Below are 18,161 nucleotides of genomic sequence, written 5' to 3'. Positions count from 1 at the left end.
TAGAAGTTCAACCAGGGGACTAGAAATAGTTACAGCAGCCTATGAGCCTAGAGAAACTGTCTTATCTGAAGTCCAGGAGCTCTGACATCTGGCAACCAGACCACAATCCCAGGTCTGTCTTTATTTCCTTGCTGACACTTCAGGTATAGAAACCACCAAATCACACTGGCTAGTTGGACACATGGGTCCCACTATGGCTTCTTTTAAACCTTTCTCTGTTTAGGTTGACTTTGATGTAGGATTTTGTAATTTCCATCTCACCTCTCAGTCGTGGTCCAAAATGTTTATCTTTCCCTCATGATTCAGAAGAACCACAGGGAAGAATAGTTCCAAACCAAAGTTAGTTCCCCTAGCAAAAATCATCTCCTTTTTTTAGGTCGTCTCCAATTCCCTCTTTGGAAGCTTCCCCATCCTCTACAACAACAGACAAGAGACAAAAATGTATATTAGAGACTTCCCTGGTGGTCCAGCAGCTAAGACTTCCCCCTTCCAATGCAGGAAGTGTGAGTTCAATTCTTGGCCAAGCAGCTTAAAACTCACATGCCTTTGGGCCAAAAAAACAAAACATAAAACAGAAGCAATGTTGTAACAAATTCAATAAAGTCTTTAAAAATGGTCTGCATCAAAAAATCTTTCAGTTCAGTTCAGTTCAGTTCAGTTCAGTCGCTCAGTCGTGTCCGACTCTTTGCGACCCCATGAATCGCAGCACGCCAGGCCTCCCTGTCCATCACCAGCTCCTGGAGCTCACTCAGACTCAAGTCCATCGAGTCAGTGATGCCATCTAGCCATCTCATCCTCTGTCGTCCCCTTCTCCTCCTGCCCCCAATCCCTCCCAGCATCAGAGTCTTTTCCAATGAGTCAACTCTTCACATGAGGTGGCCAAAGTACTGGAGTTAAAGCTTTAGCATCATTCCTTCCAAAGAAATCCCAGGGTTGATCTCCTTTAGAATGGACTGGTTGGATCTCCTTGCAGTCCAAGGGACTTTCAAGAGTCTTCTCCAACATCACAGTTCAAAAGCATCAATTCTTCAGTGCTCAGGCTTCTTCACAGTCCAACTCTCACATCCATACATGACCACAGGAAAAAGTGTATATTAGACTGGCAAACACTATGCTTAGTATTCAAATAGTGCTATCTCAGAAGAAACGTTCTTCTCAGGGCTTTTAAATCCATTAGCTCTTTTTTATTTGAATGCTTTCATCTAGTCAAAGGTATGGTTTTTCCAGTAGTCATGTATGGGTGTGTGAGTTGGACTATAAAGAAAGCTGAGCATTGAAGAATTGATGCCTTTGAACTGTGGTGTTGGAGAAGATTCTTGTGAGTCCCTTGGACTGCAAGGAGATCTGACCAGTCCATCCTAAAGGAAATCAGTCTTGAATGTACACTGGAAGGACTGATGCTAAAGCTGAAACTGCAATACTCTGGCCACCTGGTGTGAAGAACTGACTCATTGGAAAAGACCTTGGTGCTGGGAAAGATTGAAAGCAGGAGGAGAAGGGGATGACAGAGACTGCAATGGTTTGATGGTATCACCAACTCATTGGACATGAGTTTGAGCAAGCTCCGGGAGTTGGTGATGGACAAGGAAGCCTGGTGTGCTTCATTCCATGGGGTTGCAGAGTCCTCCAACATGACCAAGTGACTGAACTGAACTGAACTGAACTGACTTTGACCCCCAGTTACTGGTGACAGAAGTGTAATTAAGAATATGAAATCATAGTCAAAGACCTATGGGTGTGCAGGAGACTTTATCAGTTTGCATCTCTCTGAGCTTTAATGTTTTCATCTGAACAGTTCATAATAATACCCACCCTGCTGGCCTCACAGGGTTGTTGCAAATGAGATAGTATGTAGGAATATATGATTTGAAAGCTGTGAAGTGATAAACAGCTCACTACTGAAGTTTAATCTATAAGCAATAAAATGCACAAGATTCAATACATTTTTTTGCCAAATATATAAAGATCTCTTGTTCTTTTATGTTTAATCCATATCACATCTCCTGCTGCCACACAGAAAACCACCATTCTGATTTTTACAGCCTAGAGTAATTTTCCCTGTCATTTAATCTCAGATAAATGGGATCATATATTACGTGTTTTTTACGAGTCAGTTGTGTCTGACTCTTTTAGATCCCATGGACTATACAATCTATGGAATTCTCCAGGCCAGAATACTGGAGTGGGTAGCCATTCCTTTCTTCAGGGGATCTTCCCAACCCAGGGATTGAACCCAGGTCTTCCACATTGCAGGCAGATTCTTTACCAGCTGAGCCATTAGGGAAGCCCAAGAATACTGGAGTGGGTAGCCAATCCCTTCTCCAGTGGATCTTCCAAATCCAGGAATTTAACTGGGGTCTCCTGCATTGGAGGTGGATTCTTAACCTGTTTAGCTACCAGTAAAGCCCTTTGTTTTTTTGCTGAGGAGTATTTTGTTGCATGAATATACCACATTTTGTTTATCCATACTCTAGTTGATTGATATTTGGGTTATTCCCATTTTTAGCTGTTATGAGTCAAACTACTATAAACCTTCTTGTACATGTTATTTGGTATATATACACTTTCTTTTCCCTTAAGTGTGTACTCAGAGTGGAATTGCTGGGTTATTATGGGGGTAGGTACGACTTTACCTTTGTAAAAAAATTGTTAAACTGCTTTCCAACATCATCTTATAAGAGGCTCAAATGCATATTTGAGATATTTCATGCAAATATTTTCAGTCTCTTTAGTTTCAGCGATTCTCATGGGTTTCAGTACCATTTTAACTTGCATTTCCCTAATGACTAATGATGCTAATCAGCTTTGCATGTGGCTAGAGGTTATTTGTATATACTCTTTGGTGAAGTGTCAAATCTTTTATCTATTTGAAAATTAGGTTATTACTGGATAGTCAAAATCCTTACAGGTAAAAATTCTTCTAATTATATTAGTTTATTTCCTTAGCAAACATAACAGAAAACAAATCTGGGAACTGAATTCTAAATGTAATAGCCAGTGATTTTTCAAATTTCAGTGTTAATACAAGTTACCTGGATGTCCTGTTGAAAGGCTCATTATGATTCAATAGGCCTTGAGCATGGCCCAAGATTCTGAATTTCTACAAGGGTGCTGCAAAATGTCAACATCAGTGGTCCAGTTACCACCTTTGAGTAGCAAAGTAATCAGTGCATCTTTCATGATGGAGTAATGAAAGGTCATTTTATAAAGATACATCTATCAATAACCTCAGATATGCGGGTGACCCACCCTCATGGCAGAAAGTGAAGAACTAAAGAGCCTCCTGATGTAAGTGAATGAGGTGAATGAAAACTCAACATTCAGAAAACTAAGATCATGGCATCTAGTTCCATCAGTTTATGGCAAATAGATGGGGAAACAATTGAAACAGTGAGAGACTTTGCTTTTTGGGGGCTCCAAAACCACTGCAGATGGTGACTGCAGCCACGAAATTAAAAGACACTTGTTCCTTGGGAGAAAAGTTATGACCAACTGAGACAGAATATTAAAAAGCAGAGACATTACTTTGCCAACCAAGGTCCACCTAGTCAAAGCTCTGTTTTTTCCAGTAGTCATGTATGGGTGTTAGAGTTGGACTATAAAGAAAGCTGAGCACCAAAGAATAGATGCTTTTGAACTGTGGTGTTGGAGAATACTCCTGAGAGTCCCTTGGACTGCAAAGAGATCCAGCCAGTCAATCCTAAAAGAAATCAATCCTGAATGTTCATTGGAAGGACTTGTGCTGAAGCTGAAACTCCAATACATTGGCCACCTGATGTGAAGAGCTGACTCATTTGAAAAGATCCTGATGTTGGAAAAGATTGAAGGTGGGAGGAAAAGGGGACGACAGAGGATGAGATGGTTGGATGGCATCACTGATTCAATGGATATGAGTTTGAGTAAACTCTGGAAGTTGGTGATGGACAGGGAAGCCTGGGGTGCTACAGTCCATGGGGTCGCAAAGAGTCAGACACAACTGAGCGACTGAACTGAACTGAACTGAGCATTTATTGTAAATCGCTATTCTTTAAAATCAAAGCCTGAAAATGCCAAGGGTGAAAAGAGTATTTAGAAAAAGATTAAAAGTTATAGATTCTGGTATATTGATTTGATTAGTGGGCCCAGTTCTCCAACCTCATGCTTTCAAATCATTTGCCCTATAACTTTGTTATGTCTTTCACTTCCACTCTGTGTCAGGCATGTGACTTGCTTTGTCCAGTGAGATGTTAGCAGTTTTCACAAAGCAGAGGCTTCACCTTGTGTAATTGGATTTGCCTGTGCTTGTTTCTCTGTGTTCACCCATTCAGCTTCCTGAAGAATGAGAAAAACACAAGGTCATTTATTGGTCAATCTTTCTTTAGTGCCTCCCATTTATTGAGCGCGTGCTTTGCATCAGGTAACATGTGAATCACTTTACTTATATTTTCCTAGTGAAAGTGAAGTAGCTCAGTCGTGTCCGACTCTTTGCGACCCCCGTGGACTGTAGCCTACCAGGCTCCTCCGTCCATGGAATTTTCCAGGCAAGAGTACTGGAGTGGGTTGCCATTTCCTTCTCCAGGGATCTTCCCGACCCAGGGATTGAACCCAGGTCTCCTGCATTGCAGGCAGATGCTTTACTGTCTGAGCCACCCCAAATAACTCCATGCCATAGGTAGTACTGTGGAGGATATTGAAACCTAAGAGAGTTTCAGTGAAGTAATAAGCCCCAGACTAGGATTTAAATTCTTTTTTTTTTTTTTTCTGAGTCCAGATGAGATTTTAGCAACCAAGTTGAGGCAGGCTAAAACAACATCCGATAAGGGAGACAAGAACTCTAGAATGCTGAGGGGCAGCAGTGGAGTAGAGAAGGATTTTTGTTGGTATCCTTATGCCTCTCTTTATGCAGTTCTTTCCTTCATCAAAAGATCACCCATTGATTGTGTGCAGATTTTTTGATGATGGCCATTTTGACCAGTGTGAGGTGATAGCTCATTGTAAATTGATCTACATTTCTTTAATAATTAATGATGCTGAGCATCTTTTCATGTCTCTCTTGGCCACCTTATGTCTTCTTTGGAGAAATGTCTATTTAGGTCTTCCACCCATTTTTTTTTTTTTTTGATTGGGTTTTTGTTGTTGTTTTTATTATTGAGCTGCATGAGCTGTTTGTATATTTTGGAGATTAATAGAAGCAACCTAAATGTCCATTGACAGATGAATGGATAAAGACGTGGTACATATATACAACGAAATATTACTCAGGTGTAAAAAGGAAGAAATCTGGTCATCTGTAGATATGTGGATGCACCTAGAGTCTGTCATACAGAGTAAAGTAAGTCATAAAGAGAAGAACAAATATTGTATATTAACCCATATATTGGAATCTAGAAAAGTGTATGGATGAACCAATTTGCAGGGCAGGAAAAGAAACATGTAGAGAGTGGACACACAGACATGAGGAGGGGAAGGGGGAGTGAGGTGAATTGGGAGACTGGGATTGACAAATACACCACCATGTGTGAAATAGATTCTTAGTGGGAAGCTGCTGTATATAGCACAGGGAGCTCAGCTTGGTGCTCGGTGGTGTGGTGACCTAAGTGGGTGGGCTGAGGGCTGTGGGAGGGAGGTCCAAGAGAGAAAGGATGTATGTCTACATATGGCCAATTCGCTTTGTTGTATGGCAGAAACTAACCCAACGTTGTGAAGCAATTATAGTCCAATAAAAATAGATCATCCATTATCTGTAGCCCCAATGACTCTGTGTAGCAAACCCCAAAAAGCTCACTGCCTTAAAACAATACACATCTATTTAATTTAAGAATTAACAAATTAGTCCGGGAAGTTCTTCTTGTATCCAGCACCATGCTGCTCAGCCAGCAGTCGGTGAACCACCAAATACCAGCATGAAAAATTAAAATTTTTTATATTTTACCTGGATTTTATATGATTTTATGTATAATTCATATATATTATATATACATGTGGAGTGATGACAGACATCAATATTCAAGTTAATGTGTAAAAAAAAAAATATTATACGAGATTCTATTCCAGGTGGAGCATGCTATTCAGACAGTTGTGTAACTTTTACTGAAGTACCAAAATATTTTACTCTTATGGGTAATAATTTTATTTATAATATCGATTTCCTATACTCACTATCTGAGTCTGGGCTGATAAATCTGTTTTTCAAGGATCTTAAATCTTTTCCTAAAAGTTACTTTTATATGTAACATCCTACTTCTGCCAGCTATATCAACTCTACCAAGACTGCTTTCTTTAAGTTGAACCTCAGTTTATTTCAGTTAAAACATATATATATAGCAGCAATACTTGATTCAAAATGCCATTTGGAAGATCGCTTAACTTGGTAAGTAAGATAGACTTCCAGTGATTTTGGTCAGTAACTGTGCAAACCAGGATGATTACAATGATGCACATTCTGTGTTACTAGAATTGATTTTCTTGTGGGCTCCCTTTATCTCATGACCTTTATTCTTTTTTTTTTTTTTCTGGGCTGTTGGGCAATATATGTTTTATAGTTTGGAAAAAACAATTACTTGTCTGTGGTTCTCCCAGTACTAAATATAAGAACCTTTGAAGGAAAACATGTTACTTTACTAGCAATAGCAAAGGAAGAAAGTGTTCTTTGTGGTTAGAATTATGAAGGAGAGCTCTGTGTCTTGAATCTGATTTTGTTGCTGTATATTGGGAATGTCTGGAGCAATAAAGATTACTATGAGCCAAGAGAGCTAGAAAGCCATTAGACTAATGTTTCATTTATTATTTTCTCTCTAGAAAACTCCTTCAGACGGTAGGATCCTGGAGAGATCAGAAATAAGAGTAGTTTATGTATTAATTGCCACAAATGACTCACACCTAGACATTTTAAGCTCAAAGTTGGGTACTTAAAACAGACCTGCCGTTCAGCTGGTGACTTGAGGCATTATCTCAAATGTGCAATATGACAGTCTTCTCTTGGGTTTCAGTTTTGGATAGACAAAAGGAAAAAGACAATGAGTTTGGACTATAAATATTGCTCACAGCAATACATAAAGAATGATGTTCCAAGAGGGCAAACAAAAATAATAAATAATGGATTGTGAAATGCAAATCTGAAGAGGAGTTTTCTGCTGGGCTTTAATCTTGAAGAATTCTTTAGAGTTTAAAAAGTATGTAACTTTCTGTAGCTTTGAGCAAGAATGACAGTTAGCCTAGTTGTCAGTATACGGGGTTCAGAATCCACATAGGAGATAAATAAATGTGATTTAATGTGAAATAAGATGGAAACAAAACAAAAGGAAACCACGGGTGGAAATAGAAGCTTTAGGGTCTTCCCTGGAGATCCAGTGGTTAAGACTTCCTCCTCCCAATGCAGACTGTGCAAGTTCAATCCCTGGTCAGGGAGCCACATGCCTCAGGGCCAAAAAATAAAAACATGAAGCAGAAGTGATATTTTAACAAGTTCAATACAGATTTTAAAAATAGTCCACATCAAAAACAAACAAAACAGAAGCCACAGAGTAGAACGCTCTTTTCTTGACCTGGGCAAAAGTTAAATCAAACAGTTAATAATTTTTGCAAAATAGATAGTGGCCTTTCATTTGGCTGATGGTAAATATAAGGTGCTTTACCAGAGAGATGGCTATAGAACTGGCAATTGTTGTATCTCATGCAATGAAAGTGAAAAAGGTAATTCCCCAGCAAAGTTTTTATTTTCTTTTGATTTTTTTAAGATATTTATTTCTAAAATAATTTGAGAACTTTCAAATATTAGAGGAGTATTTAATTTTATGTTACATGTTGAGTATTTCTTCTTTTGCTTATTTCCTATTTATGAAATCTGAGCTTCTAAAAAGTCTAGCTGGGTTAATTTGTAATAGTAGCTGTATTATACATTTTATTAACTATGGCTTGATGACTCATCTTTTGGCAAATGTTAAAATTCAGATCTCTCAAGAATCAGATATATGTAGCACATATGACAGAATGCATGAAGAGGCAAGTAATACAATTTCAGGCTGCTGCAATTAGAAATGTTTTAGCATGCTTTTTCTACCCAAAGGGATATTCCTTGCTGACCACACTGATACAGAAAACAATTTTTCCTACCTCAAAAGCCAAGCATTAAAGAAATAAAAACTTTCCGTGTTTTTGTATAGCCACCTACATGACTCCAAACAAAGTGTTCAGAAATAAAATTTCAGTGCAAGGCAAATGAGAAGAGGAGTCATTTTCTAAATCGGAGTAAATGAGTGGCATTTTTCTGAATCGGTTGGAGAAAGCAATCTCCTTAGCAAGAGAGTTAATGAGGACTTTAATCTTTGAAGTCTGAACCTTGACCAGTTCCAGAGAGACTTAAAATTTGCTCTATTTAGTTATAAGGGAAAAGAAATATGGGTACAGTTGATTTAGTGCAAAGCAGACTGGAACAGTGTAGAATTTAGTGCAAAGTGGGCATGAGGGATTTAGTGGAAAGCAGCTTTAGTGCAAAGCCTCATAGTTCAGTTGGTATAGAATCTACCTGCAATGAAGGAGACCCTAGTTAGATTCCTGGTTCAGGAAGATCCCCTGGAGAAGGGATAGGCTAACCACTCCAGTATTCTTGAGCTTCCCTTGTGGCTCAGGTGGTAAAGAATCTGCCTGCAATTTTGGAGACCTGGGTTCAATCCCTGAGTTGGGAAGATCTGCTGTAGAAGGGAACAGCTACCCACTCCAGTATTCTGGCTTGGAGAATTCCATGGACTGTATAGTTCATGGGGTCTCAAAGAGTTGGGCATGACTGGGAGACTTTCACTTTACCTCACTTCTCAGACTGGGACAAGATCAAGGAGGACATGGAGAGATCATCAAGTCAGAAAGATGGAAACAAGAGGGAACACAGAACATTAAAAATATTCACCCAACCCCACGAATTCTTCAATGAGTGTGGGTAAGGGAGGGATTAATTAACAATGGAACCCCATTTTGCATCCCTTATAGGTTGTTGTGTTCACCCGTACTTCTGTCAATAGTGTACTAACGTGTTCAGTTCAGTTCAGTTCAGTTCAGTCACTCAGTCGTGTCCGACTGTTTGCGACCAGTCATTCGCATTTGAGCTACTGGCATCTTTTTTGCCATCATGCCTTAAAGAACTCCGGACATTGTTGTGGGTCTGTATCTGAGCCAGGTGGATCCCAGCTGGCAGGATTCTGGTAGCTTCCACTAGATAAGCAGTCTAAATAAGAAGTGTCCTTTCTACTGTGTTACATGCTGAGACTCTCTTCCTCTCTGGAAGCCATATATTGATACATTGCACACACATTTCATGAGACATAATATTTTTACTTCAGAAATGGAAGCTGATGCTGTGCTTCTGCTTGTAAGATGCTTAGCTTTGTTATACCACAGAAAGAATTTAAGTAACTTGCCTATTTATGGTGCTGGTGGCTCAGTGGTAAAGAATCTGCCTACCAGTGCAGAAGATGCCGGTTGGATCCCTGGGTAGGAAGATCCCTTGGAGGAGGAAATGGCAACCCACTCCAGTATTCTTGCTGGAAACTATCATAGACAGAGGGGCCCATCAGGCTACAGTCCATGGGGACACCAAAGAGTTGGACATAACTTAGTGACTGAACAATAACAACAGCAACAAATAAGCTACAAGCACCATTATATCTGTTTTCTTACTTTAGTCTATCCTTGTTGCGTAGATATAGATTTTTAAAGATGAGAAATCACATCAAGATAATTTAAATAACTGACTTGGGTTGTGTTTTTGGTCAAAAGACTTATAGTTAAGTTTTTTGTTTTTTTTTTTTTCAAATCTTATAATCCCATCACATTGCCATTCTCTCCAGCATAACTATTTACAGACTAAAACTGAAGTGTTTCTTAGGAAAGATTTTTTTTACAGAGCATTCATTTGAACTTCTCATCGCAAAATTCGTTTTGGTCACAATCTTATTTTACGTATAATTCAGTCACTTTTTGTTTAATAAACGCCATTTTTAAAGAATATTATATAATTTCTATTATTTAATTAAAAACGATGAATATGTTTTCTTTTAGGAGAATGCAAACATGTATTCTATAATAAGAAACGACAGTCCAAATCTCTCAGTTGCCAACTTCCAATCTGACAATGGTAAAACAGACAGACTCACTATATGAAAAAGGGTTTGCAAAGCCCTTAATAAAGAGAGTAATGTATAAACAGAGGCTCTGTAACTGGGAGGGGCATAGGCTTGAATAAACTTTGCTTTACTTCTGATAAAAATGAAAGAATTGATACATTTGAACTCTGTCATTCTTCACAAAGATTTGCTAAATATAATCTATCAACTTTTCCAAGGTGATCTTAACCATAAAGAAAAGGATATGTTGTGTAAGAGATAAAAGGCAGATATTTCAGTGTTTTTTAAAAAGATTTTTGTTTGTTTAGTGAATGTTATGGAGAAGCAAAAGTTAGGATAAGTGATTTTTTTCCCCCAAAGCTTCAGTAAATACAAATCCCTCACAGCTTGTTTTAAAATGGCTGTTGTATACAAAAAGGATCATTGACCAGAGTGTGAAATTATTGAATCTTTACAACTATGGAAAAAAGAAAATACTGTATTGTTCAATCTGTAATTTTTTAAATTTATTTTTTAATTGAAAGATAATTGCTTTACAGAGTTTTCTTGTTTTCTGTCAAACTTCAACATGAATCAGCCATAGGTATACATATATCCCCTCCCTTTGAACCTCATTCCCATCTTCCTCCCCATCCCACCCATCTAGGTTGATACAGAGCCCCTGTTTGAGTTTCCTGAGCTATACAGCAAATTCCCATTGGCTGTATATGTTACATATGGTAATGTAAGTTTCCATGTTACTCTTTCCATACATCTCACCCTCTCCTCCCCTCTCCCCATGTCCATAAGTCTATTCTCTATGTCTGTTTCTCCACTGCTGCCCTGTAAATAAATTCTTCAGAAACATTTTTCAAGATTCCATATATATGCATTAGAATATGATATTTATCTTTCTCTTTCTGACTCACTTCACTCTGTATAATAGGTTCTAGGTTCATCCACCTCATCAGAACTCACTCAAATGCATTTCTTTTTATGGCTAAGTAATATTCCATTGTGTATATGTACCACAACTTCTTTATCCATTCATCTGTCAATGAGCATCTAGGTTGCTTCCATGTTCTAGCTATTGTAAATAGTGCTGCAATGAACAATGGGATGCATGTCTCTTTTTCAACCCTGGTTTCCTCAGGGTATATACCTAGAAGTGGGATTGTAGGGTTATATGGTAGTTTTATTCCTAGTTTTTTTAAGGAATCTCCATATCATCTTCCATAGTGGCTGTATCAATTTACATTCCCACCAACAGTGCAAGAGTATTCCCTCCCTTTTCTCCACACCCTCTCCAGCATTTATTGTTTGTAGACTTTTTGATGATGGTCATTCTGACCAGTGTGAGTGTACACAGAAAATTATAAGACACTGATAAAATAAATCAAATGACATAAACAGATGGAGAGATATTTTGTATTCCTAGGTAGGAAGAATCAATATTGTGAAAATGACTATACTACCAAACGCAATATACAGATTCAGTGCAATCCCTATCAAATTACCAATGGCATTTTCCACAGAACTGGAACAAAAAATTTCACAATTCATATGGAAACACAAAAGACCCCAGACAGCCAAAGCAGTCTTGAGAAAGAAGAATAGGAGCTGGAGGAATCAAGCTTCCTGACTTCAGATTATACTACAAAGCTACAGTCACCAAGACAGTATGGTACTGGCTCAAAAACAGAAATATAGACCAATGAAATAAGATAGAAAGCCCAGAAATAAACCCATGCACCTATAGGTACCTTTTTTACCTTTTTTTTTGACACAGGAGGCAAGAATATACAATGGGGCAAAAACAGACTCTTCAATAAATGTTGCTGAGAAAACTGGGTAGCTACACATAAAAGAATGAAATTAGAACACTTCCTAACATCTTACACAAAGATAAACTCAAAATGGATTAGAGACCTAAATGTAAGACCAGAAATTATAAAACTCTTAGAGGAAAACATAGGCAGAATACTCAATGACGTAAATCAAAGCAAGATCCTCTATGATTCACCTCCTAGAAAATGGAAATAAAAACAAAAATAAACAAGTGGGACCTGATTAAACTTAAAAGCTTTTGCACAGCAAAGGAAACTGTAAACAAGGTGAAAAGACAACCTCCGGAATGGGAGAAAATAATAACAAATGAAACAACTGACAATGGATTAATTCAAAAATATATAAGCAGTTCATACAACTCAATACCAGAAAAACAAACAGCCCAATTAAAAAGCAGGAAAAAGACCTAAAAAGACATTTTTTCAAAGAAGACATACAGATGGCTAACAAGCACATGGAAAGATGCTCAGCATCTCATTATTAGAGAAATGCAAACCAAAACCACAGTGAAATATCACCTCCAATCTGTAATTTTATTTTCCATTCTTTCTTTGTTTTCAGAGACCCTAAATCCTAAAACTTAGTACCAATTCCATTCTTCTAGTTCCAGACTTTTAGTTTGCTGGCTACATAATTATCTAGCTTATATAGTAATTATCTAGGTTATATAGTAATAATCTGGGTTATATAATAATTAGGTTTCCCTGGCAGTTCAGATGGTTAAGAATTTGCTTCCAGTGCAGGAGACCTGGGTTCAATCCCCGTATTGGGAAGTTCCCCTGGAAAAGGAAATGGCAACACACTCCAGTATTCTTATCTGGAAAATTCCATGGACAGAGGAACTTGACAAGCTATAGTTCATAGGCTCAGAAAGAGTTGGACATGACAGAGTGACTAATACTTTCACTGTATAATAATATCATACACTTAAACAGACATTTTCCCAAAGAAGACATACAGATGGCTAACAAACACATGAAAAGATGTGCTACATCACTCATTATCAGAGAAATTCAAACCAAACCCACAATGAGGTACCACTTCATGCCGGTCAGAATGACTGCCATCAAAAGTCTACAAGCAATAAATGCTGGAGAGGGTGTGGAGGAAAGAGAACCCTCTTACACTGTTGGTGGGAATGCAAACTAGTACAGCCACTATGGAGAACAGTGTGGAGGTTTCTTAAAAAACTGGAAATAGAACTGCCTTATAACCCAGCAATCCCACTGCTGGGCATACACACTGAGGAAACCAGAACTGAAAGAAACACATGTACCCCAATGTTCATCACAGTACTGTTTATAATAGCCAGGACATGGAAGCAACCTAGATGTCCATCAGCAGATGAATGGATAAGAAAGCTGTGGTACATATACACAAGTATGAGTATTACTCAGCCATTAAAAAGAATACATTTGAATCAGTTCTAATGAGGTGGATGAAACTGGAGCCAATTACACAGAGTGAAGTAAGAAAGAAAAACACCAATGCAGTATACTAACGCATATATATGGAATTTAGAAAGATGGTAACGATAACCCTGTATGTGAGACAGCAAAAGAGACACAGATGTACAGAAAAGTCTTTTGGGCTCTGTGGGAGAGGGCGAGGGTGGGATGATTTGGGAGAATGGTGTTGAAACATGTATAATATCATACATGAAACGAATCGCCAGTCCAGGTTCGATGCATGATACAGGATGCTCGGGGCTGGTGCACTGGGATGACCCAGAGGGATGGTACAGGGAGAGAGGTGGGACGGGGGTTCAGGATGGGGAACACATGTATACCCAAGACAGATTCATGTTGATGTATGGCAAAACCAATACAATATTGTAAACTAATTAACCTCCAATTAAAATTTAAAAAAATTACCCCCAAAAAAGAGAAAAATATTTAAAAAGAACATTACAAATAAGTTTATTTGCAAAACAGAAATTGATTCACAGACTTAAAAAACAAACTTAAGGTTACCAAAGGGGAGGAGGGCACTAAAGAAATACACTACTGTATAAGCAATAAGAACCTACTATATAGCATGGAGAACTATACACAATATCTTGTTTTTAAGCAGTATATATTTTAAGAAAATACAAATTGATATACTATAATAATATCTGTTTGTGTGCCTGAAGGCTGCTATCTTGAGCATATAAAACACATATTTCTCATAGCTTTAGCTGAAAGCACTTGTCATTTTCTTCATAGCTCTAATCTTAAGTTGGCATAACCATCTGTTTTATGGTTAGAAGACATTCTAGGTCGTTTGTGGGGAGACAATGGTGTTTTCAGTTAGACTCACTTTGTCAGAATTACAGCATGATCACAGAGTATGTCAGATTTCCCATCAGAACTTCAAAGGAAAGCCACTTCCAATGAACACAAAGGACTGATCTCCTTTAGGATGGACTGGTTGGATCTCCTTGCAGTCCAAGGGACTCTCAAGAGTCTTCTCCAACACCACAGCTCAAAAGCATCAATTCTTCCACGCTCAGCTTTCTTCACGGTCCAACTCTAACATCCATACATGACCACTGGAAAAACCATAGCCTTGACTAGACAGATCTTTGTTGGCAAAGTAATATCTCTGCTTTGCAACATGCTATCTAGGTTGGTCATAACTTTCCTTCCAAGGAGTAAGCATCTTTTAATTTCATGGCTAAATCACCATCTGCAGTGACTTTGGAGCCCAAAAAATTAGTCTGACACTGTTTGCACTGTTTCCCCATCTATTTCCCATGAAGTGATGGGACCGGATGCCATGATCTTCGTTTTCTGAATGTTGAGCTTTAAGCCAACTTTTTCACTCTCCACTTTCACTTTCATCAAGAGGCTTTTAAGTTCCTCTTCACTATCTGCGTTAAGGGTGGTGTCATCTGCATATCTGAAGTTATGGATATTTCTCCTGGCAAACTTCATTCCTGCTTGTGCTTCTTCCAGCCCAGCATTTCTCATGATGTACTCTGCATATAAGTTAAATATGCAGGGTCACAATATACAGACTTGATGTACTCTCTTTCCTATTTGGAACCAGTCAGTTGTTCCATGTCCAGTTCTAACTGTTGCTTCCTGACCTGCATATAGGTTTCTAAAGAGGCAGGTCAGGTGGTCTGTCTCTTTCATAATTTTCCCATCTCTTTCATAATTTTCCAATCTCTTTCATAATTTTCCACAGTTTATTGTGATCTACATAGTCAAAGACTTTGGCATAGTCAATAAAGCAGAAATAGTTGTTTTTCTGAAACTCTCTAGCTTTTTTGATGATCCAGTGGATGTTGGCAATTTGATCTCTGATTCCTCTGCCTTTTCTAAAGCCAGCTTGAACATCTGTAAGTTCATGGTACACGTATTGCTGAAGCCTGGCTTGGAGAATTTTGAGCATTGCTTTACTAGCATGTGGGATGAGTGTAATTGTGCAGTCGCTTCAGTTCAGTTCAGTTCAGTTCAGTTCAATCACTCAGTCGTGTCTGACTCTTTGCGACCCCATGAATCGCAGCACGCCAGGCCTCCCTGTCCATCAAAAACTCCAGGAGTTCACTCAGACTCACGTTCATCCAGTCCGTGATGCCATCCAGCCATCTCATTCTCAGTCGTCCCCTTCTTCTCCTGCCCCCAATCCCTCCCAGCATCAGAGTCTTTTCCGATGAGTCAACTCTTCACATGAGGTGGCCAAAGTACTGGAGTTTCAGCTTTAGCATCATTCCTTCCATAGAAATCACAGGGCTGATCTTCAGAATGGACTGGTAGGATCTCCTTGCAGTCCAAGGGACTCTCAAGAGTCTTCTCCAACACCACACTTCAAAAGCATCAATTCTTCGGTGCTCAGCCTTCTTCACAGTCCAACTCTCACATCCATACATGACCACAGGAAAAACCATAGCCTTGACTAGACAGACCTTAGTCAGCAAAGTAATGTCTCTGCTTTTGAATATGCTATCTAGGTTGATCATAACTTTTCTTCCAAGGAGTAAGCGTCTTTTAATTTCATGGCTGCAGTCACCATCTTCAGTGATTTTGGAGCCCCCCAAAATAAAGTCTGACACTGTTTCTACTGTTTCCCCGTCTATTTCCCATGAAGTGATGGGACCGGATGCCATGATCTTCGTTTCCTGAATGTTGAGCTTCAAGCCAACTTTTTCACTTTCCTCTTTCACTTTTATCAAGAGGCTTTTTAGTTCCTCCTCACTTTCTGCCATAAGGGTGGTGTCATCTGCATATCTGAGGTTAATTGATATTTCTCCTGGCAATCTTGATTCCAGCTTGTGTTTCTTCTAGTCCAGCATTTCTCATGATGTACTTCGCATATAACTTAAATAAGCAGGGTGACAATATACAGTCTTGATGTACTCTTTTCCCTGTTTGGAACCAGTCTGTTGTTCTATGTCCAGTTCTAACTGTTGCTTCCTGACCTGCATACAGATTTCTCAAGAGGCAGGTCAGGTGGTCTGGTATTCCCATCTCTTTCAGAATTTTCCACAGTTTCTTGTGATCCACACAGTCAAAGGCTTTGGCATAGTCAGTAAAGCAGAAATAGATGTTTTTCTGGAACTCCCTCACTTTTCCCATGATCCAGCAGATGTTGGCAATTTGATCTCTGGTTCCTCTGCCTTTTCTAAAACCAGCTTGAACATCAGGGAGTTCATAGTTCACGTATTGCTGAAGCCTGGCATGGAGAATTTTGAGCATTACTTTGCTAGCATGTGAGATGAGTGCAATTGTGCAGTAGTTTGAGCATTCTTTTGCATTGCCTTTCTTTGGAATTGGAATGAAAACTGACCTTTTCCAGTCCTGTGCCACTGCTGAGTTTTCCAAATTTGCTGGCATATTGAGTGCAGCACTTTCACAGCATCATCTTTCAGGATTTGAAACAGTTCAACTGGAATTCCATCACCTCCACTAGCTTTGTTCGTAGTGATGCTTTCTAAGGCCCATTTGACTTCACATTCCAGGATGTCTTGCTCTAGATTAGTGATCACATCATCATGATTATCTGGATTGTGAAGATCTTTTTTGTACAGTTCTTCCATGTATTCTTGCCATCTCTTCTTAATATGTCCTGCTTCTGTTAGGTCCATACCATTTCTGTCCTTTATCGAGCCCATCTTTGCATGAAATGTTCCTTTGGTATCTCTAATTTTCTTGAAGAGATCTCTAGTCTTTCCTATTCTGTTGCTTTCCTCTATTTCTTTGCATTGATCGCTGAAGAAGGCTTTCTTATCTCTTCTTGCTATTCTTTGGAACTCTGCATTCAGATGCTTATATCTTTCCTTTTCTCCTTTGCTTTTCACCTCTCTTCTTTTTACAGCTATTTGTAAGTCTCCCCAGACAGCCATTTTGCTTTTTTGCATTTCTTTTCCATGGGGATGGTCTTGATCCCTGTCTCCTCTACAATGTCACGAACCTCCGTCCATAGTTCATCAGGCACTCTATCTATCAGATCTAGGCCCTTAAATCTACTTCTCACTTCCACTGTATAATCAGAAGAGATTTGATTTAGGTCACACCTGAATGGTCTAGCGGTTTTCCCCACTTTCTTCAATTTGAGTCTGAATTTGGCAATAAGGAGTTCATGATCTGAGCCACAGTCAGCTCCTGGTCTTGTTTTTGTTGACTGTATAGAGCTTCTCCATCTTTGGCTGCAGAGAATAGAATCAATCTGATTTCGGTGTTGACCATCTGGTGATGTCCATGTGTAGAGTCTTCTCTTGTGTTGTTGGAAGAGGGTGTTTGCTATGACCAGTGCGTTTTCTTGGCAAAACTCTATTAGTCTTTGCCCTGCTTCATTCCGCATTCCAAGGCCAAATTTGCCTGTTACTCCAGGTGTTTCTTGACTTCCTTCTTTAGCATTCTAATCTCGTATAATGAAAAGGACATCTTTTTTGGGTGTTAGTTCTAAAAGGTCTTGTAGGTCTTCACAAAGCCGTTCAACTTCAGCTTCTTCAGCATTACTGATTGGGGCATAGACTTGGATCACCGTGATATTGAATGGTTTGCCTTGGAAATGAACAGAGATCATTCGTTTTTCAGATTGCATCCAAGTACTGCATTTTAGTCTCTTCTGTTGACCATGATGGCTACTCCATTTCTTCTGAGGGATTCCTGCCCACAGTAGTAGATATAATGGTCACCTGAGTTAAATTCACCCATTCCAGTCCATTTTAGTTCGCTGATTCCTAGAATGTTGACGTTCACCCTTGGCATCTCTTGTTTGACCACTTCCAATTTGCCTTGATTCATGGAC

The sequence above is a fragment of the Oryx dammah genome, unplaced genomic scaffold, assembly GCF_014754425.2.
Source record: "Oryx dammah isolate SB20612 unplaced genomic scaffold, SCBI_Odam_1.1 HiC_scaffold_24, whole genome shotgun sequence".
Classification (NCBI taxonomy): Eukaryota; Metazoa; Chordata; class Mammalia; order Artiodactyla; family Bovidae; genus Oryx; species Oryx dammah.
This window is presented reverse-complemented; position numbering follows the sequence as displayed.